Here is a 24,471-nt window from a genome sequence, read left to right on the forward strand (position 1 = left end):
ACGGAGGCCCACAGCTGGGCACGCACCGGCGCCAGTGCGTCTGCCGCGGCTACGACGTCACTACTCTGGAATACGCAGGCCAGCGAATGTGGAGACCCAATTCTCTGCATTCCCGTACTCCAATTGGATTGGATTTCCAATCCAATTTAATCCAATCCAATCCAAGGCAAATCCAATCCAATCCAAGCCAAATCCAACCCAATCCAATCCAATGCTCCTCGCGATTGCGCAGCACGGCACTTCAAGGTCCACGCGAAACTGCTCATCTTCGGCCAGTGTAGCTCACACTACAAAAAATTCCCCCGCATTTCCCCGAGGGGGAGAATGGGAAAGTGCGAATGCACGGTTGTCGGCCCGCTTGCGGCGCTTGCGCTCGGCCCCCGCAGCCCACCGCCTCGCCGCCTTCTCTTCCATCTCTTCCATCGGGTTTGTAGTATCACGTGTACACCACGCAGTTATCAAGCCGCTATAACGCCGCTGAGTCGCCAACGCACGCCGCTGACGACGTAGTTTGAATGCGTTAAATATATAAGGCGCGTTACTCACTGATATCAGCGTGGCGTCCATGTGCTTAAAAGAGTTAAGCGTATGCAGGTACCCCCTAGCGTAAAGACTTTTTTCTTCAAACTGCATACTGGAACCCTCTCTGTTAAGACGTGGATGGCAGAAAAAGACTTGTTCGTTCCATGGGGAATTGACTGTAACATATGCAAAAAAGCTGAAACTATTGAGCATGTATTCATCGATTGTTGGGATGCTGTGTTCCTGTGGGATGTGCTCCAACGAACTCTGAAAAAGGATCTGCCTGTGGATGCCCAAGGCATACGGTACTTGCCTGTTGAAAACGAGGATGGTATGCCTTACGACCTGATCATGCTTGTTGGATTGAGCTCTATTTGGAAAGCAAGAATGGCCGCAAGGTACTCTGACATCGATGCGCGAAGCGCGAGACAGTATTTTAGAGAGGCAATGAGTGAATACGTGGAAAATCAAAAATATGTGTCGAATCCGCCCGAATGTCTTGCAGACATGGAATCGTTGGTACACCTAAGGGACTTTTAAACACATGACGTCAACCAAAGTCAGGTTGACGGCTGTCTGTGAATGAATGTCTGTGTTCTGTATGTGCCAGAGCAGGCAATAAAGAAAAAAAAAAAAAGTCCGTGGCTTAGTCGGTAGCGCGTCGCGCTGCGGCCGCAAAGTCCTCGGATCGAAACCTGGCGCCGGATGCTGTTTCTTTTTTAAATATAGAGGAGCACTGCGGACGCCAACGCCGCCGCCGCCGGCGGTGGATGGTTTGGGGTCGCTTATAAAGTGCATTCGCACTTAAAAATAGCTAGCTGCGTCTTGGTAGAATTTTTGAAGGCCAACAAGAGCTGTCCGGGGACGCGGTTCTGCTCGCTTTTAGGCTGCTCTTACGGGTGTCGGCGACGGCAGCAGCATATCACCGCTGCCACCTCGGGACGTGTCAGGCGCAGATGAATTCTATTATTACCTATTTTAGACCTGATATTGGTACAGTGAGCGGTTGGTTTTGTTTTCAGCGCGGACAACGAATGCGGCTTTGTTTTGGATAGATTCGTTGTAGAAAAATAAGATTCGGGGATGTCATTACCCAACACCTGTCAATGACTTGTTCTTCTTATGGGAATATATGCCACGCGCAAATGTTAAGTATACCCCAAGGCAGTGGTTCGTTAAATATGTGCCCACTCACGCCTGATATCAAGGACCAAGGAAGGTTAATGATACCACCGAAAAATAAATGGTCTGGCAAGTCCTGAAGAAACAGAACAGCTGATACGGAGATGAAAAAACCCAGTGCAGCTTCGGAAATCCTAAAGAACGTTTGTCGAAAAAAACCTAGATGCGAAATGCACTGATATTTCGCAAGACATCGGGGGAAGGACGCTTCACTATTGTTGTTTACAAATGCGGAGCGAAATCAAGGAATGGCCGCTTTAGTAATCACACACACACAAGCGGCGCGCTCACTTTCCTTTTGTTTCTCGACTTCAACGAGCATCTGATCACTCGGCGGACGCATTTTTTGGAGTATGCAGTAAGTAAGGAAGTATACAGTAATTTTACAAGCGATAAACGGTGTCGTTGGAAGAGTGTGGTATCTGATAAGGCCCCTTTATATCAGTTTGTGCTAGATTCTGCAGGCTCCCTGTGTCAAGTTCAGTTCAGTAAAACTTTATTGAGGTGGGGGAAGGGATTAAAGGGAGAAACTTGGGTGGAGTCCTCTTTCCAGGGCCCCAGAAGCTTGTGCCCCGGCCCAGGCCCTGTCAATCAGCTGGCGCTGGTCTTCCAAGGCCTAGCTGGCCAGAGTCGCCTCCCACGTTTCTAATAACGATGTTTCGAAGAAACCTTTAGTTGCGAACGCGGATTACTCTATAGACGGTATTCATTCAAAAGTTTAGCGGGCGATTTTCTTCGCTTGGCCACACTGAAAGCCGCCATGTCTGTGGCATAGAGTTTCATACTAATGAAACTAGAGGGGACACTGGCGCTGCAATCGTTCAACCCCCATGGAGCTGATTGTGTGACGTAGACTCGTGATTTTCGAACTTGGCTTAACTTGAGGCTTGACGATTGTTATATGTACTAGGCTTCGTACTTTTTCCGCTCCGTCAGTTTCGGTTTCGGCGTCGAAAGCGTCGGTGGTCATTCCGGGGCAGAATTGCTGTTGGCGTTCGATTCCAGCGGCTGCAGTGCGCAAATACTGCACGGCTGGAATGAATGGATACGGGAAGCACTCCGCGTCGGGTAGTGCGTTCCATCCTAGCCACGTTCATGACTACGCTTGCGATTATAACACGAGCACGGTAGCGCCGAAGACAAATAAAAATCTTTTATCAGCAGTACGTATGTGTGCACAGCCGGTGATTTTTTTTTTTTTAATGTTGCGGGAGCGTCCACCAGCGGGTGGGTCGGCACCTTATCGTGGGAGAAAGCGGCGAAACAAGTGAAAGCGGCCGCTTGCATAGGACGATTCCGCCAGTGCAACCGTCGTCTGCTAGGCTGTTCCCGCAAGCACAACACAGCCGACACAGTCCCTTTCCGTTGCTAATCAGCTGCGTGTATTCACCGGTTTAACCAAGGCTCACGCGCAATCGCTGTGACCGCCCGCAACCATGGACGCATATGGGGTGTTTGAAGCTGAAGGTAAAAACAATGTAATGAAATGAATACTCTGTATATGCAGTGCAGTATCAGACAGGGGAAGAAAATGTACCTCTGCAACGGTAGAATGGCTTTACCTATTGCAACAGAACGTGGCCAAATGATTGCCTGGGGCCTACAGTACTTTTGGGCCATGGCTTACATAGCTACTGCTGAAGCCATATGAGGCGATCACCGGCATGCATGCTTGCTATTCAATGAAGTCGCTGTGAGTCTACATTGGTAATAGTGTTCCCCATCCAGTGGCAGGTGTTGCTGTAGCAACTGTTTGCGTTAGTGGAACCCTGGCTCAGCGCCTGGAGACAGGCATATTGAGCACAGAGAAAAAGTTGGCGACTGCACTAGGCGAGTACTGTGTGAATTTATTGTGCCAACAGCAAAGTGCAGAATTCCGTTTCACTCATTTATAAAAAAGCCCTCACCACAGTCATACTCTGTAACACTAATAAAAAAAGCACAGCATTGCTTAATACATCAAAAGCAAGAGTGCAAGCTTACCTTGAGGAAGTCGTTTTGAACTTTTGAAGGCTGGTAAACAGCAAACATGCAAACTATGCAGTGAAAATGAGTGAAGGCATAAGCATGTCGCATCAATGTATTTATTGTCCCATCCAAGAGCCAGCATTGCTTAATACAACAAAATCACGAGTGCAAGCTTACCTTGAGGAAGTTGTTTTAAAATTTTGAAGGCTGGTGAACAGCAAACATGCAAACTATGCAGTGAAAATGAGTGAAGGCATAAGCATGTCGCATCAATGTATTTATTGTCCCATCCAAGAGCCACTGTGAACATATTGGTACCAGGATTTAGTTTGTAGCTACCTACCAGCATTGCCATTTTCGCAACCAGCATACTGATGTACGCAGGCTGCTTTATGCAGGAATCAACAAAATGGTTACTGTAAGTGGCGAACAAATGCGACGTTAGGTTACGGTAAAAAGATTGCATGAAAGGAACCCTAGAAAAGCTTATAGCTGTAGAGCAGAAGTGTTTCGATCAGCATCTGCCAGCACAGTAGAAGCAGGGCAACAATATCTGATCAACGAACAAACAAAGGTCTTAAAACAGCGTACACTCGGCATGAGAATATACAGCCACAGTGAACAGCAGTGGGTGGATACAATCTGCAACTTGATAACAGCCAGAAGTAGGTGAGGCAGCCTTCTACCCCACTGATCAGAACCTTTTGAGCCATACTGACAGTGCAAGATGGGAAAGGGCAGCTTAACATTTTTCAATCCATTGTTTGGGCAGACATCAATGGTGCATAAACAAAACACTGCAGCCACAACGTATAATGTAAGTTTTAACTGACATTCACGTGGTGAAAGCTGATCCCCTACGTCACACCTTCATGACTATGTTGCTGGAGGAGGTGGCGGCGCCACAAAAAGTTTGTGAAAGGTGCACAGTAGAACCTAACTTCAATAGAGATTTACATGGGCAGTGAGGACGTGCCAGCTCTCTCACAGTCATTGGCACCACACACAGTCCTCCTCAGCACGGTCCCTCAAGTGAATACCACTTTGGAACACAGTGGGCTAAAATACCACGCAGAATACTTCCACTTCATTCTTTCAGTTCAATAAGCACGTACACAAGTCTTCAAACGGCTGCTCATAGTAGTTAAATGAAGTTGGTTTCATGCTGTGCCAAGGCTATCGCAAATGAAGCCACTGCTATAAGTCACATTTATGCATACAATGGATGGTTTCGAATAACTAATTTTCTTGCACCCGAGAAAAATAGTTTGAATCTTGAGTGCCTAACAAGCAAGATTCAAAGAACATCTTCCATGCACTACAAGGCACTTTCCTCACCACTTGTTTTTCTCTTTATTGTGCAGCTGAATGTACAGGATTGTTTTTACTATTTACATATCGTAGGCTGCAATAAACCTCTCCCCAAGCCCTTTTGCTTTTTCAACGGTGGCCCTTGCTAGAATTTTTGTGTTTTTGGCAGCTTGGCAGCACGCCTGCCTTGTCTTGCGCTGCTGATGATCCATCCAATGATCCTGACTTGGAAACTGGTTGCATGCCTGGTGCAGCTTCTTGTGTTGCCTGCTGGTCTGCTCCTTGCACTGCTGACACAGCTGGGACCTGTATCGAAATGGATGGCATCATTGAAGGTTTTGCAAGGCTTTTTTACAGATATTTAGAGCACAAGTATGTACTCTTAAAATCCAGCACACTAGCATGCTTATTTACAAAAATGGTTCCAGCAACATATAAAAACACACAGTTACGATCAGCTGTGCGCTGCCGTGTTGACACTGAAGTCATTACTTAAACCAAAGAGAAGGCACATACAATGAACTCACAAGACGCCAACAATGTTTTCAGAGGTCGTGCTTTAACAAGACATGACTTTAGCAGTTGGATTATTCAAGACTGAACAACCACACAAAATGAGTAAATGTTTTGAACTTATTGTGGAACAGCTACGGAACAACGAATGCATGAAGGCAGCTTCTGTATTATGGAAATGGCACCCCAGAGGCACTATTTAGTTGCTATTTAGGCAAGCACCGTCTGATCAGCAACATTTACGCTGTTTGACACCTTCGCACGCAATTTCCAACTGTTCCTGCGCTTCGGCACGCTTGTATAGAGGCACTGGAAAAAATACAGAGCCTTCAATTTAACACGCGTACCTGGTTATATCTGGGCGTGAGACCTCGGTTAGACAGGTGATGATTGGTACTTGTGGGCGTGTAATGTACACACACGGTGCTTAGATATATCAGTGCGCGTTATTAGTCATCTAATAGAAACATTCTACACGGGAATTTTCACAAAATTAGGAACTCCCGTAAAATGCAGCCCACTGCTCCAGAACGCCCTGCATGCCTGCCGCTCTTAGCAAGACGAGGCCGTCTTCTGGAAGGTTAACACGAATGAAGTACGAGAATTTTTTCGCTGTGTGGCCTGATAAGATACCCTGTTTCCTACGCTTGTCGCTCTCAACATATAAAATTAACATTTGCTCACAGAAACAGCTCTACAGTGCGTCAAGACATCAAGAATACACGAATAGTGCAACAAAGAAAGAACCCGATTAACCATCCGGTCAATAAAACATCGTCTGCGTGTTATAGCGACGAACAAAGGTGATATGGTCGAGTTCCGTGGTCGAGTTGGCCGTTATGGCTTGTTTAAGGCACCAAAGCAAACGATCAGCTGTTAATCAGCGTCCTTTCACGATTTTGTCAGCATGCCGACCGCACGTCGGGTAAGGCGACAACAGTTACACTTATGAGTGGAAATGAACAACAACCGTGTATACTTACTTGGGGTTATATGACGCGTCGCTCCGCTACTCGTAGTCTTCCAGAACGAAATTTAACGCTGTACAGCCGTACAGCGGCCCTTCGGCAGATACATGCCACCGCCGACTCGCAAGCAAAAAAAAAACAACGAAAAAAAATACGCTTCGCCGCCGAATTGGCCGAATCACCGGCCCCGCTAAACTCAGCCGCGTATGCCGTTCACAAATCACTTCCCCTCTTATAAAACAGTACTTCTAAACGTTAATTAAAACTTAACGTATCGTACAAGTTGTTTATGCGACTAATAATTTATACTGTAATAAACATTAGTTGTAGCTTTTCAATTTAAAAAAGATATTTCGAGTCAAGTCAAGATGTCGGCATAGTCAAGCCAAGTTCGAAAATCACACGTCTATCTGGCATGGCCGCCCTCATGGGGGTTGAAGCAGACGATCAACGGCTCGCATAGACACTAGCGCCAGTGTCCCCTCTAGTGTATATTAGTATGAAACTCTATGGTCTGTGGCCACTGTGCTAGCGCATGCGCTGTGCGCCCACATCTCGAGAAAAAAAAAAAAAAAACACCGGTGTCCCGTTTGCCCGTTTGTCGTCTGCCGCGTTTCAACCCAATTATCGGTAGTGGCGTCAAGAGATATATTACTAATCGCATTCACATTACGTGGTGGCGCTCTACCTGCCATCGATAACTTCGCATCACCGGAGGATGAAACCGCGGCAGCGAACGGCCGGAACGGCGCGCAAAAGTCCGACATTGCTGTTGGCTGCCGCCGTGGATGCCGACGCAAGTGCACCCGCACCGTATCCACGACTTTGTCTGGTAAGTTCCCTCTAATACATGGTTGATTACAAAAACCGAATAATTTCTTTGGAGAGCTGTTTCACGTGTACGCCGAGTTAGCGATGGTAGCGAATGCGAGGCCGCTTCCCGAGCCGTGCTGTAACCCGAGCGCTGACGGATCGCAAGCGCCCTTTGAACAAATCCCTCGAGTTTGGCTTCCGTACGGCAACATTTTCTGCATATGCCTTCGGGCGATCGCTTTTCCGCGAGCATACGCGTGACTTATCGCGACGCAGTCGCACGCATACGTGGACTCTAACGTTTTTATCGCTCTACCTACTCGTGCACGCCCCCGTGTGCCAACGTGTTTTCAAATAAATTGGAATGAAAACTTAGGCAGGCAGCAATGCGCCACCATCAGCTTCGCAGTCACCAGTCGCGGTCGCACGCTGGATGCCTTGTCGGTTGTTCGTACGAGGGATAAAAACAGGCGCGCTCTTGTTTTTTATTTAAATCGCGGCAATCACTGACACTGACAATCACTGACATCACTGAGATTTTCTTCAGACTCCAATTCCAGAGAAAATCTGCTGTTGCAGTGACCAACCCGTTCCGCTGGTGCCGTGTAGATTCAATGCGCAAGTCTTGACGCAGAAAAATTACTAGGACCCAGATTTCGGAAGTGTAGTGGACGCGCATTTCACGGCGCGCTGAAGGTGCGTTTCTCACGCTCGCTCGGGCGGCGGTTCGCGTTACCGGACCCGCCGGATGTGTGACGCGTGAGCTATCGTGTTCCACGCCTGCGCCGCCGCGCCATCGGGGACCGGGGGGGGTTTATTTCTCTTCGCTTAATAAGGCACTTGAGTTCCAGCAACCGGTCGGTGTGGTCGCTTTCATCGTCGCTCGTCAGCCGACGAGACATGGTGTCAGAAGTGGGTAAAGTTAGCGACACATCGATCAATTATTAATAGCAATCAGTCTAAGGTGCGTAGCCTGCAAAACACGCTATGGCGGATGGAGATCCTTCTATCCAGTTCAGCGGCACCGGGCTTCAACCGCCACCGAAATTCGATTTTGGGAACCCAAGCTCTTGGAAAGAATGGGTCTACCAGTTCGACGACTATTGCTATGCATCTGGGCTCTACCAAGCGCCGGGAGAAGTACGGGTCAGAACGCTTCTTTACGACATGGGCTCCCAAGACGCCTGCCGCGTTCTCAACACTCTAGCATTGTCCAGCGAAGACTGGAGCTCGCTAGAAGAAGTTCACCGATCACTTCATCCACCCGGTCAACGAGGTCTACGAAAGTGTCCGCTTCCACCGTCGAACCCAGGGCGAAGGCGAGACCGTAGACGAGTTCTACACTGCGCTGCGTACACTTGTCAAAAAGTGCAACTACGCCTCAGCGGAAGTGGAAGAACGACTCGTTCGAGACAGGTTCGTCGTGGGTCTCCGGGACGGGCCCAGGAAATTACTCCCTCACCGTTCTCGGAACATTCCAAGCGAAACTGAGCTGGAAAGGCAGGTCTACAGTGCAAACAGTGTATGTTGTGCCTTTGCAAGACCCGCCGCTTCTTGGATTCCCTGCGATACAGGCTCTCGGAGTTATACGGTTCGTGGACAGTGTAACGGATTCTACCGTCACTTTGAAGGACAGTCTCTTCGATGGCTTGGGCGAGCTGCAAGACGAAGACGTGATACGTCTCCAACCAGGCGCCAAACCGTTCTCACTCAGCGTGCCGAGAAGAGTACCGATTCCGCTTCACAAACCAGTTCGAGAGGAGCTCACCAAGCTCGAATCCCAGGGAGTCATCCAACGGGTGGACTGTCCCACACCATGGTGTTCCGGTATGGTGGCTGTTCCAAAAGCAGGAGGAGGCTACCGAATATGCGTTGACCTCACCCGACTCAACGAAGTCGTGCTTCGGGAGCGTCACATACTACCCTCAGTCGAGAACATCCTGGGACGCCTCGGATCAGCAAAGGTATTCTCTAAGCTCGATGCTACCGCTAGCTTTCACCAGGTGAAGCTTTCAGAAGAAAGTCAAGAACTCACTACGTTCATAACACCAATGGGAAGATTCTGTTTCCAAAGGCTACCTTTTGGAATCTGCTCAGCGCCAGAATATTTTGAGCGACAGATGAGCAGAATTCTGGAAGGCCTCGAAGGAGTTGTGAGCATGATTGACGACATTCTTGTCTTCGGAGCACCGCAGCAAGAGCATGACCAACATCTCAAGCAGGTGTTATAGCGCTTGGAAGAAGCGGGAATCAAGCTGAACCGCAAGAAATGCACGTTCTCTGCAAACCAAGTCAAGTTTCTTGTAGTCGTGGTTAGCGCACGAGGAATCAGTCCCGATCCAGTAAAGGTCGAGGCCTTGGCCAAGCTACCAACCCCATCGGATGTCAGCGGTGTCCGAAGACTGCTGGGAATGGTGAACCATGTGGGCCGCTTCATTCCTCATCTTTCCGACATCACAGCACCGATCAGGGCATTGCTTCAAAAGAGAAACTCATGGCTTTGGGGGCCGTGCCAGCAAGCTGCTTTCGACAAGCTCAAAAGCTTGCTCAGTTCAGAGGTCTGCATGGCTAAATATGACCCATCGTACCCCACGGTTGTGTCAGCTGACGCAAGCTCATACGGTCTCGGAGCTGTATTGCTTCAAGATCAACCATCGGGAGAACGACGAGCGGTTGCTTACACCTCACGATCCCTAACGGACACTGAAAGCCGCTACAGTCAAACAGAAAAAGAAGCTTTGGCTGTGACGTGGGCTGTCAAGAGGTTCGACCAGTTTCTGAGGGGCATCGCATTTCAAGTCGAAATGGATCATCGTCCTTTAGTCACGCTCCTGGGATCAGCAGAACTCGACATGATTCCGCCCAGAATCCAGCGCTTGCGAATCCGTCTTATGCGCTATCAGTTCACTGTTCTCTACGTCCCTGGCAAGCTGATTGCCACGGCAGACACGCTGTCAAGGGCTCCTATTCAGGGACACGATCCTGAGCGAAGTCAATGGCAGACAGACTCCATCGAGTTATTCATCGGGGAAGTCGTTACAGCAGCTGCCAACCTCATGTCCTCCCGCATGGATGCCTTACGCAAGCACCAAGCGGAAGACTGCATCTGTTCTGGGCTACTCCGCTTCTGTGAGAAAGGATGGCCAGAAAACGTCTCAAAGGTTCCAGTTCATCTAAGGGAGTACTGGAAGGAAAGAGGCAACATCACAGTGTGCGATGGCTTCTTGCTCAAAGATCGCCGCATCATTATTCCAAGCCTGATGCGCCGTGAGGTACTTCAGCAAATCCACGAAGGCCACCAGGGCATTGGACGGTGCAAGGCAAGGGCAAGGGACGCAGTATGCTGGCCTACCCTTAACAGCGAAATTGAGCAGCTCGTAACATCGTGTGAGAAATGCGCTCAGACGAGAGTTCAGCGTTCGGAGCCACTAATCGCAACACCGACTCCAAATCGGCCATGGCAGCGTGTAGGCGCCGACTTGTTTGAACTTGATGGAACTCACTACATAATCGTGGTGGACTACTACTCTCGTTTTCCGGAAGTAATCAGCTTGTCGTCGACCACCTCCACAGCTGTCATTGCGGCTGTCAAGAGCACGTTCGCGCGACATGGAATACCTGATGTGTTCGTGTCCGACAACGGCCCGCAATTTTCGTCACGGGTGTTCGCCGAGTTCGCGCAGACCTACGGATTTCATCACATCACGAGCAGCCCGGGCTACCCACAGTCAAACGGCGAGGCAGAACACATGGTGCGGACCATGAAGGATCTTTTCACAAAATCCAAGGACCCACACATGGCGCTTCTGGTGTACCGCGACACGCCAGGAGCGAGCGGATACAGCCCGTCGCAGCTCCTAATGGGCCGACGTCTGCAAACGACAGTGCCGAAGATGCCAGACACCCTGCAACCGGAGTGGCCACCACACGACGAAGTTGCAGCTAAGGATAAAGCTAACCAAACAAAACAAAGTCAAGACTTCAACCGTCGTCACGCCGCCCACCAACTCCGCCCACTCGCTGACGGGGAGGATGTGTGGGTGCAGGATATGTCATGCGCAGCAAAGGTGCTCAGCCCAGCAAGAAGACCACGCTCATATGTGGTGGAAACACCGACATGCATCATTCAGCGCAACCGTCGGCATTTGGTGCCGTTCAACGGTGCAGGCATGCCTGATGGCCTTGCGTCTGACAGTTATTCAAGCACAGACGAAACACCAGCAGTGACGGTTGAAAGCTCCGCGGATCAAACCCGCCGGATGTGTGACGCGTGAGCTATCGTGTTCCACGCCTGCGCCGCCGCGCCATCGGGGACCGGGGGGGTTTATTTCTCTTCGCTTAATAAAGGCACTTGAGTTCCAGCAACCGGTCGGTGTGGTCGCTTTCATCGTCACTCGTCAGCCGACGAGACAGGAAGTACTTTAATTTGAGGAATGAAAAAAAATTGGGCGTTTTAATTAGTGAACAAAGCGGAGTAACGCTAGTTCCATCTTTGGCTCGTTCCTTTTAACTGCGCTATTTTTACTGTGCACCTTAAAACACCCGGTTATTCCTCCCTCCCCCTATGTGGTTTTACTACATAGCTGCATTTATTACATGGAAATGGCGAGTTGATTTTTAAGCATTGCCTTGGGCACACATGGTATCTAGCAGGTTATTTTATGCACCATTCTTTTTTTAAGCAACCAACCTTCCCAACCGGCAAGCAGACTATTCATATGCTTGCAGGCTCTGTTCTCACCATCCTTGCGTCTGCACATATGTATATTTGTTAAACGTTGCCTGCATACCTTCTAGTCCAGACTTCATATTTGAAAAGCGGCAACTGGCCACAGTTGCCGCTTTTCTAATGGAGGCGAAAAGCAGAAATGCCCATGTTCGAGATTTTGGCACACGTTAAAACATCCCCAAGTGGTCAAAATTAACCTTAGTCCCTCACTACGGTGTGCCCCATTGCCTGTGTAGTGTCAGTGTGTTAAACCTCATAGTCAATCAAAGTGTTTGTACAACCTTCTACAAAGCAAGCACAAGCCGTTTTCAACTTTATGTGGTCACTGGTGAACTGACTGTTGTAAAACTGTGCATCGCAGCATGTTTAAGTTCACATGTTACTACTCACTCTTGCAGGTCTGAAGCATGAGATCAACCACTGGCTCTCAACAGCCACTCCCCCAGTCCGGCGAAGTCAACAAAAAGCCATCCAGCCACCACTAGGCACACAAGGCTGCAGAAAAAACTTGGCATAGCGTATGCATGTTTCTGGCCTATTTTTGCTTCTCTTAAGAAGGTAAAGTTTATGCAGCCTGTGTTGCTTTTCAGTTTCAGTTGTACAACTTTTTTTTTATGTTGATTATGCATTTTCGTGTTGAAACGTATAAAAATGTGCAGTGCCAAAGGGACACTGCACCTCCAAGGCAAACTTCATTTTAGATTTTTTTATCCTTCACCTCCGTAAATGCTGGCATCATTACAGGAGTACTTGTCGAACGTTTTGATGTGTGGGTGTTTGCGTGTGTCCCGAATGCAAGATGGTGTGCCACGGTCCCTTAAAGGGGCTGGACCTACCCCACTTCTGATAGTGATGAAAAGCATGTCATAGTCTTCACATAAGCCATATTATGGCCAATTCTTTAAATACGTGTGAACATCCACTGCCTGACTACTCTTTATGTCCCAACTTTCAGCCTCTCATCAGTGCTAGTAAACATCCTACGCGAGGCTGACCCCTTTGCTAAGCTGCACAGAAAAAAGGTCAACCCAACAGCTCAGCCATTATCAGCAGCTGACAATCCTTGTGAATCCTCAGGTGCTGTCCAGTGCACAAATAACTCCGCCATGTGCTCACCTTTGTGAGAGAGAAACGAGCCAAGAATGCCCCAGCAACACATCAGTGATGGCCTCCCAGATGGCCGATAGGATTCTCCAGGTACAGCGCGGAGGGGTTTTGAACCCCCTCCCCCCAACATTTTACTATGCTGCACATAAACAAGTGCTAGTATTCATTTTGGCAAGGCTCCTTCCATTCTCCCATACCTCCATACACCCCCAACCCCTAAAAGTATTTCTGGCTGTACCAACAGTTTATGGACTGTGAAGAATGAGCACCCTGGAAAGAACTAAAGGAGGTGTTTCAGGTGTGCATTTGGAGGTTGTCAGGTGACACACTGTTGAGTCGAGTTGATACGTGCAGCATACCACGGTAGCAATGCACCAAGCATGTGTGATCCTGCATTCAAGGGCAGTGCACTGCAGGCGTATTAGTAACTGCACTTGCATTGGGTCAAATTAAACTACGCAGCTGTTGAGAAAAACAATGGGGTGTACTCACGGGAGCAAAACTCTAGATTTATGCAAGCAGCAGCTGAAAGGCATTACATGCTGCCACGTGAATAAGTGCCTCCTGCCAAGAAGACACTGGCTGTACGGCCTAGTTTAACAGTACGATGTTCATTTCGTGCTTGTTGCTTTGGCTACATGTGGCTTCGGCCTTGTTGAAGCGTTTTAGTGATTAGCGGTCAGTAATGCATTGAACGTTTTTTTCTTGACCTCTGATTGGGAGCTTAAGCACGCGACAGGCTTCATTAAAATCAAGTCCTAGCACTTCGGGATTTACACTCTATGTGCAGATTGTGACTATTCGTGAAGGACAAGGACAATAGAAAGGAGCAGTAAAAAATTCTTTAGGGCCTCATCTGGGGAGAGTGACCATTTGGGCTCCTTTCCTTGGTTGCAGCAAAGCCAAGGGAATGCGAGCTGTGGACCGGCGACCAAGGACAACTCCACCCGGAGCTGGGATTGTGTGCGCTGGACGTTGCGTCGTCGGCTGTCGAGCACTGAGGGCCAAAACCATCGAGAACTGGCGGCCATATCCATGCCAACAGAATCAACCTAAACAACAAGGTGAGCTGGGCAGCTACGGTCTCCCACGGCAAACACACTCAGAGACACATGGTCCCCCAGAGTCAATACACTCACGGCAGACATTCCGATTCATGCTCAGAAATTAACAAAATCCATCACGTGCTTGAGTCCATTATCGTTGGAAAAAAAAAGTTCTAAAAGCAGCCGTAACTGAACTTAAGGGAGTCGACACCACTGTGAACCCCGCCTCTTCCGAAACGTCAGACCAGCATCTCAGGCCATCGTTGACTCCAGCCACAGCAGGTTACCGACCTTGGGGTCCTCAGAAATTGGGTCCGCAGATGCAATGGACAATTCTCCATCTGGCTCTACTCAGTTAAAACACTGGGACAAGAAAATTGGCCTTGGCAATCCCCCCTTGCTTCGGGGTCGGATGATTAGTACGTTACGGAAGGTGTGCTTCAAAATTTTGGAGAACAGATCATGGAAACTCTCGTGCGACATTCAAAGCCATGTTAGTGCAATTTGAGGATAAGATTGGTGCTGAAATCACCGGTCTCAACATTTGCATCACCGGTTCTTTGAGGACGCTGCGTGAAGGGGAATAGGCCCCATAAAATCGACTGCACGTGCGTCTGGCCTCCGTCAGCGGACAGTTCGAAAGTGCTCACCAATCGTCTAAAGGCACATTCCCACTGGCGACTTGGCACATTGCGTGACGTCGCAAGTGATGAGCCAGGCATCGCTTTTTCTCGCTTTGCGAGGGAGGACAAGATCGCTCTAGGACTGAATCCCCTCGTTGCGCCTCGGCAATGCAAAACCGGATAGCCAATCATGGCTAAGGAGTCAGCTGACCTAGCTGCAAAGGAAAGATTTGTTTACATCCAGCAATGCAAACAATGGTGAGCCGCTGCTGCCGCACAGGGCTGACTGTGCCTGTCGGGTCAGGGGTCAGGCCGGCAAGGAATTTTTCATGCGCTTCAGTTCTTAGGTCAGTGACTTCAGGGTATGTGTGTACTAATCAACAAACAGTGTAGAACTCATCAGTGTGGAAAGTCTTTTCAAATGGCAAACACGGTGTAGAACTTGGAGCGTTCGGAGGCGTCAAAACTTCTGCGTCTGTGAAAAGAAGTGAAATTTGCCGGCCGGGATGCGAGTATTGTTGCATCGAATTAATTACTAAATGCAAAACATGGCTGACCGGCACGTTTCTCCTAAACGTATGGAGCCCTTCTCGCAACACCTCCAAATTGACCAAGCTTTTTTAGAAAACTCTTGAAATTTTCCATTTCGACACATTACTCATTGTCGGTGATTTTAATGCACATCACACTAAGTGGGGATTGCAAGCATGACACCATTAAAAAGCGAAAACCTTTGGCTTGATGCCCAACAAGAAGGCCTCACCCTTTCCACTGACCATACGCATCCCACTTGCACCGGAAGTAGTGTGAGCAGTGATGAGCAGCAGTGTGAGCAGCCTTGCCTCACTTTTACAGAACACACGTAAAGGAAGACCACTTTACGCAACACATAAGAGAATCTCGGCAGTGACCACCCGGCAACATCAAACGAAGGTCTGGTAGGCCCGCTTATCCTCATTTACTGAGATGCATTTCAAGGGCTCTGAGTGGTGCAGCGGGATTCCTCACACTCGGTGATTGGTCCACATATCTGAGAAATAACTAACATCAAGGCAAAGGCGGATCAACTGGGCCGAGATGCTGAGCAGGCAACTAATTATACATTTGAAGCAGGGAACCAATGCCAGGTTGACTTGCAGCTTCCCCACATGTGGGAGGCCAAGAGTGGTTTGCAACAGCAACTCCGCAAGAACAAAGTCAGTTGCAACGTGTTTTGTCGCCTGGATTGGCTTGACCAACACATTGAAGAATACTCAGTTATTGCGACAAAATTGGCATGCAGCTTGCGATTGCACCGTGAGAAGCAACTACCCAAGACATGAAACGTCGTCTGATGCTTAATCGATCTCGGTAAGAGCCAAGCCATACATTGATGCAACCTAATGGGGAATTCCATTGAGAGAACAGGAGCAGTGGCATCGTGCAGTGAGGAGTAGGTGACAGAACACTTGGGGGCACGCGGGAGCAGGGCCACTGCACCTGCCATGAGTGCGGCACGCACCCGGAGAGCAGGTGGGAGAGGAAAAAACGACGAGGGGAAAACACGGTCCCGACCGGCTGTATGGGCATACATGATAGCATTTATCAGGTTAAATAAGGGCGATCCGGCTACATTACTTGCAGTAGCAGCAATATGAGGCCTGTCTGCAAGATTGGCGAGTGAGGAACAGGCGGTATCACTACGAGGGCGTCTCAAATATGACAAAAACCAGTAACAGAGGCTATTTTGCTCATATGCACCATCTCTCGGGGTGAAGTAGAGGTTAAACTGCCGGCTACTTGTTCTTGTAGTCGTTCATGCGAATCTCCCCGGTGCCGTTCGTTTTTTCTCTCTCTCTCTCTCTCTTCAGCCTTTAGCGTTTTTGAGAACTGAGAACGAATATTTCAGTAGAAGAAACACCCCCGCCCCACGCAGAATCATTAAATGATGTACAACCAAAGTGGGAAGCTCCTTCACTGGGTCTGTTTACTGAACAGCACCGTTGATTCTGGGCATGGAGTTAAGTGAGAGTAAAGCCCCTCCTATGGGCAGGGCCGCGGCGGAGGGGCTTTAATTTAGAGCAGCCCAGCGGCAGCGCGGCGGCGCGCGCCATGTCGTCGCTCCATGTACCGTAATTACCCGATTCTAACGCGCGCCCTTTTTCCGGAAAAAAAGGCCGAAAAATCACATGCGCGTTAGCATCGGATTCGAAACCGAAACAGCAGAAATTTCGTCCCACCCATCGCCATCACCATGTCAAGATGGCGCTAAAGCTTTTAGCAACGATTTTTCGGACGCAGGAACCATATGCGCCTAGACTTTTCTATCGGCGTTCACACAAATCGTCAAATTGTTCCACTTGCGCGCTTGATAACAGCAATGGCAGCAGCGGCTCTCACGCGTTCAAAACGAGCGGTCGGCTGAAGCGTGCGGCTCTGGAGAAGCTCGCGGGATGGGCGTGCGAGGCGTGGGCCACGATCCCATCGACCATGGTTGAATGTTCGTTCAGAAGTGTGGCATCGCAAAGGCTCTTGGTGGCACCGAGGACGAGATGTTCTGGTCAGCGGAAAGCAACGAGGAGTGAGATGAGCGAAATTACTTTGGGGAATAAATCGCCCATTTCTCCCGCATTCGTTTGTCTGGGTTATAAAGTTCCGTGCGCGTTACAAACGGAGGTGCAAGTTTTTTGGTTTTTTTTGTCAGAAAAATCGGGTGCGCGTTAGAATCGGGGGCGCGTTAGAATTGGATAAGTACGGTAGCTCAGAGATTTCCCGCCGCGCGAACTTTGTCGTGAAAGTTCGCTCCACGTATTCCAGCCTTTAGGCATCCCAGCAATCTCTGCGGAAAAGCATGTGTGAGCAAAGCCGGGCAAAGCACGTGTGGCGGTGTGAAGCATTCGCATGCTCGTAGGGCTCGCTGCCCATTCCACAAAGTTGCAAATGCACGATGGATACTGCCGCGCTCCCCGATACAAGGGAGCAAAACACACAGACACACACACACACAAAGCGGAGGATATGACGTTAAAGGTCATGTGACTTCCTTCGTATCGTACTGTGCTCACTCCGACTTTTCAAGCGGGAGAAGATCGAACTGCTCCCAACTGCTCTCAGAGCACTGAAAGTGGTCTCGCACTACCACTGGATGACAGTGCTCCTACTTCTGTTCGACCACTGAAACACGCCTGCTCAGGAGAGAGCACTTTCAGAGTGCTTTTGAGTGCTCCTGCTCTCCCAATGGAATTCGCCATAAGTGTCATTCCCTATCAGTTTGGTAGCACGGACAAAGAACTACTGAAGGTTATTCAGGATCTTCATATTGCAAGCTGTGCTGCCAAGGTACTGCCCCCTACTCGAGCCGGAATAATGCCCTCCTCAATATTACTTCGGGCAAGGTACGCGGCTGCCATTACGGCCCTTTGCACAAAACAAAATGTGCTTTTAGGCAAAACGACATCAGGAACAAATGCTTGTAATCTAGGTTATGACTTTTTGGAAGCCCTCACTCATTAGCTCAATATGTGTTGGGATAGAGGCCACATTCTGAAACAGTGGAAAAGAGCTAAAAATATTTTAATCCCTAAACCTGAAAAAAAGCTTACGATTGAAATTCTCCAGCCATTATCTCTCATTCCATGCATGGGAAAGGTTCTTGAACATGGAGGAAAACTCTTTTTCTGCATACCATGATCAGTTTCAGACGTACACTTTCTACAAAGGTTAAGGCAGCATGAGCTTTAGCTAACAGCCAAACAAGGAGTCGCATTTTAAGCACATTGGACATTAACCTTCCTTGCAGCACGACTTTACAAGTAGCTATTCCAACAACGCGGAGATTGCATCCTAATTCCCCCTCTTCTCGTGAAACGCACCCCAATTACAATGACGAGCGACGATAGGCCAGGGCGCAAGCTCTGCGCAAACGCTAAGCTAAATGTGAGGACGTGGTTTACAGGGACGCAGCCAACTATTTTTGTCTCGACGTAATATTAGTTGCTGTAGTCAATAACCAGGGAAACTCCATTGCCTCTGGCCCGCTTCATACCCCAGTGGTGTATGAAGCAGCAGCCATTGCACTGGCAATGGTGGCCTTCACAAAAATCAGAACAGTAAAAAAATTCAGGGAAGCTTGTGCTCACGTGCAAGACTTGATCATTGACGGACACAAAGTTGAGTTTTGTTGTCGTCGTGCCGTGGTTGACGTCGGCGGGATGGCATTTCATTACCTTACGTTGAGCAACGCCAGAGTGACCTCGTCGTTTTGGTCGACGTTTTCTTGTGCCGCCCTGTAAGCATGACTTATCGTCTCTAGCAGATGCTTTGCTTGCCGAGCCTGTCGAAGCACACCGGCCTCTTCCTTTCCTCGGCCATGCCAACTATCTGTGGCCTATCCACTATCCGCGACAAACTATGCACACGTATCAAGGCACGCGAGCATGAATGGTGTGCATTTTCGTAGTATTTTAAAAGCTGCGGACACCATACAGAAATGATTTGCTCAACAGCATCGCTGTTAATTAAAACCTCCAAGTCTGCAATCCTAAATTTCTCCCGGGGGCAGATCTCCGAAGAGGTGTCCGTACCTCTAACTTTTGGCTTCGACCCCGAAAAACGAACCAGCAAGTTCTGGACCGCTAATTCTGGATCTAATCTGGACCGCTGCCCTCTTTGGCATGGACAGGAGTGAATCCGCACACAACGCCGCTTGCGGCTTCACCGACCTAGCGCACGTCAATCTGGACGGTGGCTTCATCTCACTGTCAGGCAGGAACAGAGTAGTGTCCTACACGGATATCCCCAACCACTGTCAGCTGACCTGAGCCTGTATCCCTCCCAGGAATCTGTGGTTTGGAGACACCTCCAGACAAATTCGTGTCGGAGCTTAATTGTCTACAGCTACTGTTACCCAGGACAGGTAACAGTAGCTGTCCCCCCACCCCCCCTGCAGAGTGCCACAGGTGCCAGGAAGGAGCAGGCCTAGCACACATGCTATGTCAGCGTCCTCACACAGCCACACCAAGTTGCAGTGTTAATAGCTGTGGGAGACCGTACTGCACAGCTCCTACTTGGGGAGAGTAGAACAAGGGTAGGAGCAGTAAGCACCCTGGAACTATCATCACATCTGTCTCTGGCCCTCCAACACCTTTCACCATATGAATTGTTCCAATTTTTACTGCCCCATTTGCTCAATTCTTAGTTCCTACCCCATTTTAATAAAAGGTGTATTGAATGTTAAATACTCCAAATCTTTGTGCATCAACCATAAGTGCATCTATCGCAAGTGCAAGGGGCATGAATAAAAGGGGATGCTTAGAATAAAAAAAAATTACAATGTAGCAGTGAGTGTGAATTTTAGCATGTTTTAGCTATGATGGGCATGTAAATTGCTTTTCAGTGATGCTGTGTGCCAGATACTAAGTTCCCTTCTATGTACACAATGACGAGTTTTTCCCAGCAGAGTCCTGGGTATCACGTTTGCAATAGTGAAAATTCACTATCTGCTACTTATTTTTTTTTTTAGGTCTTTAAGCAAAGCCTGCAAAGCTGTTGGCAGGCAACAGGTTAGTGGGCAACAACAGAAAAAGTTTATTCAGCACACAGTATGTCATTTGTGATGTCACTGCTTAAAATGATATTTGCATTTTTCTCGTGTTAAAAAAATTACAGCAACTGGACAGTATCATACACAGAAAAGTGTTGAAACAGTTCAAAGAAATAGGGATTTAAAGGCATTATACAGACAGGTAATAGTTTTCTGGCAAATACACAAAGTAATGCCACACTCTTAAACTAAAAAGATAATTGAGATTGATGTGATTTCTCTAACATAGCACGTTAATAACAACTGAACAAGACGACGAGCTGCAGGCTTACAAAATTGCTTCACCGATGCAGTTGTTGGAGTCAGAAAAGAAATCTGTAAATACAGGATGTGTTGAGTACAAATGACCATCAATACCAGACGTGCCCAGTAAGTGCAGTCTTCTGCTGAATGGCAAACACGCAAAAAAATGACTTGATACACTTAATTTACAACTAAAAACAAACTGCAAAAAATGTGAGTATAATCAGATTGCAAGGTAAAACTGACAGGACTAAATTCCTTGGCAAGTTGCAGTATTTCAAAATGGTTTTACCAATGCTGCAAATATAACCCGCCGCGGTGTCTCAGTGGCTAAGGCGTTGCGCTGCAAAGCACAAGGTGCAGTCACTTTCATTTCCGAGGGTTGGGGTGGTCGGACCAGCGACAAGCGCCTTACCGAGTCTTGCGGCATCTTAAATAACCTTGTACCAGGTGACACAGTGTTGGCTGACAGAGGATTCACAATAGGTGATGCTGTTGGCATCCACTCAGCCAAGCTAGAAATGCCGGCTTTCACTAGGGGGAAATCGCAGTTATCGGCTTGGGACGTCCAAAAAACTCGAAAATTGGCTAATGTCCGCATTCATGTAGAACGGGTGATTGGGCTACTTAGAGGACGATACTGAATCCTGTCAAGCACTATTCCAATTGATCTTGTGACTGTGAAGCACAACGAGAGGCTCACCCAGCTAGACAAAATTGTAGCTGTCTGCGCAGCTCTAGCAAATCTGAGCCAGTCAGTTGTGCCATTCGAATAGGCATTTTCCAGCAAGCCGTGTGCATCAGTTTGGCTGAGACAACAATGTCTAGCAGTTTCCCTTATTGTGTGGGAAATAGGTGGGTGAGGCACGCCGTAGTGGAAGGCTCCGGATTAATTTTGGCCACCTGGGGCAAGAAGAGGGGGGGGGGGGGGGGGGGGGATCTTTAACGTGCGCCGAAATCTCGCAGACACGGGCGTTTTTGCTTTTCGCCTCTGTCAGAAAAGTGGCTGGGAATCGAACCTGCAATGTCCTTGGGCCCAGCAGCACAACACCTTAGCCACACAGAAGAGGATGGAATGGGAATGGCCGCAATGAAATGCCAATACTGGGCAACAGTGAAAAGAGCAGCAGGCATCCAATGCCACTGGTTAGAAGGCGAACATGACCATTAAGACAGCCAGGATGCAACGCATGGTTAGTGTGGTGTGTAACGGGTGTGCAAAAAATGTTGTGTGATGGACATCTAAAATCGCCGCAAACCATGTGTATTTATTGGAAGTATGATTTAGGGACTACCCAGCGATGGGCATAACAGCACAATACACAGGCTACTGTACCAGGTAGTGCAATTCCTGATGATTGACTTATTGATGCAATTTTTTGTTTCGCTGTAGTATCTAAATGCACAGATGTTTTGGTTTTCATTGTGTGATTTGCAGTTATGTTCTGTCATGAAGATTTTAGCCCTGGTCATCTATATGAATGCACTCTTCTGTTCAAACAGAACATTATGAGGATTTTGCTCCTGTAGACATGAAAAGCTGTTTCCTGGACTGTTGACCGACGATTTACCTAATTTCTTGGCGGTGAAAGTTTTGATGTGCCGTAATGTGTAAAATAAGCCCTCCGAATTTTCCATAATGTGAAATGCTATTCCACGCAGTGAATGGCAGCACCCATTGCGAGCCTAAAGCAATGAGAGTCTAGATGAAGACATCAAGCCCAATTTTGAACTGTTACGCTCGTGATTTTGATTCCAATGGTTTAGGTAGGTTATTTTTTGTCAGTTGTTACACCACTGTCCATTTTATGCTGCTGCTGCTGCTCTAGTAAACATTCTTCAGCTTAGTTCTGTGTCTTCACAAAAAATACAGGGTGTTTGTAATGCTGCCCAATGTCAGTATTTCTTTCCCTTTTTTGTCCAAGCTGACATTGATGATTGTCGTCGTAGTATGCAAGTTTTTAAGAGTTGTTAATGTTTTGTGCAAAAAAAATTGTGCATCTTAGTTAGTGACATGAGGGGTCTCAACTCACATCAGTGAGCAAGCAAGCCACAGTCAAGAAGTTCAGTCCCACGTGGGAAGGTTGCAATGCAAGAAAGGCAGGGGGGAGGGGGGTGTAACAAATTGTCACCTAATGCTGCCGTTCAAACGAAACAAGTCCTTTCCCACACATTGTAAATATGCTTGGTCATTTCTGTATGGAATTTGGTGTCACCATTCGAGAAACATATCAGTACTGATCTCCAGGATGACTAAAATCTAGGCACTGATATTTGTTTTACGGTGATCCTTTAATACATCAAAAGGTCAAAAAAAAAATCAAAAGGTCTGCAGGCCATATGTGGCCCGGGTGTTTCACACCCTTGCTTTAGATTAACTGTGCACAATAGGGAATGGCTATGTGTATCAATCGTAACACAAAGAATGGAAGGTTACAAGTGGAAGCACCCACACACAAAAACCGAATGGAATGGGAAAAAATGGTGTTTCCGTGTTCTAGATGCGGAGTGTCTTATGCTCGGGGGTATGTCACTTGTTGACCGGTGGCGACCGTCCGCACACCATCTGTGCATGCGCTCCTCTCCTCCTTTCCAAACAGCTGCGTACTCTCCTCTCCTCTCCTACCGTCTGCGCGCGCTCCTCCTCCGTTCGCTTCAGCTCTCTCGCGTGCATGCGCGGCTCTTCCTTCATAGTCCTTCATTCACTCTCACCCTATAAATCCAAGGAAAGCGTATATATTCCGGGAAAATGTATGTCTCCAGTTCACTGACGTTGATTTCTGTGTTGCAATTTTTTTTTTAATCCATCCCAGTGAAAGCATGTTGCCTGATTGATCCCCGTAATGCATTTATTGTGTAATATTATTTTACAATAATTCTGCTTTCATGCTCTGTGTTCTTTATGAAGGCTGAACAAATCAGCCTAGGCTGTTTTGCCACAATTAAACTGTTTTGTTCTATATTTCGACACTGTTGATGTCCAGTGAAGCGTCATTTTTTTTTTTACCTCCGCTCTGATATTTTGGCCTAATCAGTAATGAACGATCATCGCAATTGTTCATTATACCGTTATACCGTGTCCATTTGGTTTGTGTATAAATCTACATTATATTTCTGCTTATCTCTTCTGACTGCTCTTGTTTTACCGTTTTTTTATGTATTTTTTAACAAGAGGTCCCCCCACAGTGATAAACTATGGGACCTCTTTCTGTATTCTTTACCAATGTATGTACTGTATTATATGCAATCTTCCTAATAAACTTCAAACTTCTCTCTCGTAGTCTCCTCTCCTACAGCTGTGAATATAAAGGGGAACTAGCAGAGCGCCCGTTCAGTGCTGCGCTTGCTTCGCTTGACTCCGAGCTTCTTCAGATGAAGTAGGATGGAAGCAACAGTCCCGTCAACGGGTGCGCTGACGCAATTAAACATAACGGAAACGCAAACGGAACCCCCATGACACTCCGCATCCTACTCATGGTTCCCTTCGGGGAGATGGGTGCAATTTTTTTTTTTACCCCAGCAAGGCTCCTTGTCTCTGTTTAGCTCCAAGTAGTAGTGCAGAAGTGACAACAAAAGAGAATCGGCAGACTGCATCGGTGCTCCTGTGACCTACTGCAAACTATCACTAATATTTAACTGATGGGTAATTACATTGTGAACTGTTGGTTGGGCGGTGTTTTATTGATGTGTAATAAAATGTTTCTTGATAGACATGTTCTCATCATGCCATTTTTAATAGTGTCCCAAGCTGCTGTTAGCAGTTACCCTAGGTGTAAGTAAGACAAGTTAACTTAAGCCTTGCTGCTGATGCCCGGAAACACCAATGTTAAGCTTTGGTGGTGCACAAAGAACATGGGTTGGTAAG

At 47.9% G+C, this 24,471-nt stretch overlaps 2 long non-coding RNA genes across 3 annotated transcripts; one reads left to right on the forward strand and one right to left on the reverse strand.

Annotated features, from left to right (window-relative positions):
- Window positions 1-3,932: 3,932 nt before the first annotated feature.
- LOC144162814 (uncharacterized) lies at window positions 3,933-6,590 on the reverse strand. Its single transcript, XR_013320775.1, has 2 exons — window positions 6,480-6,590; window positions 3,933-5,289 (listed from the first exon to the last, which is right to left on the reverse strand). It is a non-coding gene; the product is annotated as an uncharacterized LOC144162814 (long non-coding RNA).
- Window positions 6,591-7,040: 450 nt separating this feature from the next.
- LOC144162815 (uncharacterized) lies at window positions 7,041-24,315 on the forward strand. Of its 2 annotated transcripts, none has more exons than XR_013320776.1 (3): window positions 7,041-7,296; window positions 12,405-12,524; window positions 14,011-24,315. It is a non-coding gene; the product is annotated as an uncharacterized LOC144162815 (long non-coding RNA). The 2 variants fall into 2 exon arrangements; XR_013320777.1 differs by lacking the exon at window positions 7,041-7,296 and adding an exon at window positions 8,199-9,241.
- Window positions 24,316-24,471: the final 156 nt, after the last annotated feature.

This window comes from Haemaphysalis longicornis, unplaced genomic scaffold (genome assembly GCF_048455015.1).
Source record: "Haemaphysalis longicornis isolate Haplotype H1 unplaced genomic scaffold, Haemaphysalis longicornis Haplotype H1 scaffold_12, whole genome shotgun sequence".
Lineage (NCBI taxonomy): Eukaryota > Metazoa > Arthropoda > Arachnida > Ixodida > Ixodidae > Haemaphysalis > Haemaphysalis longicornis.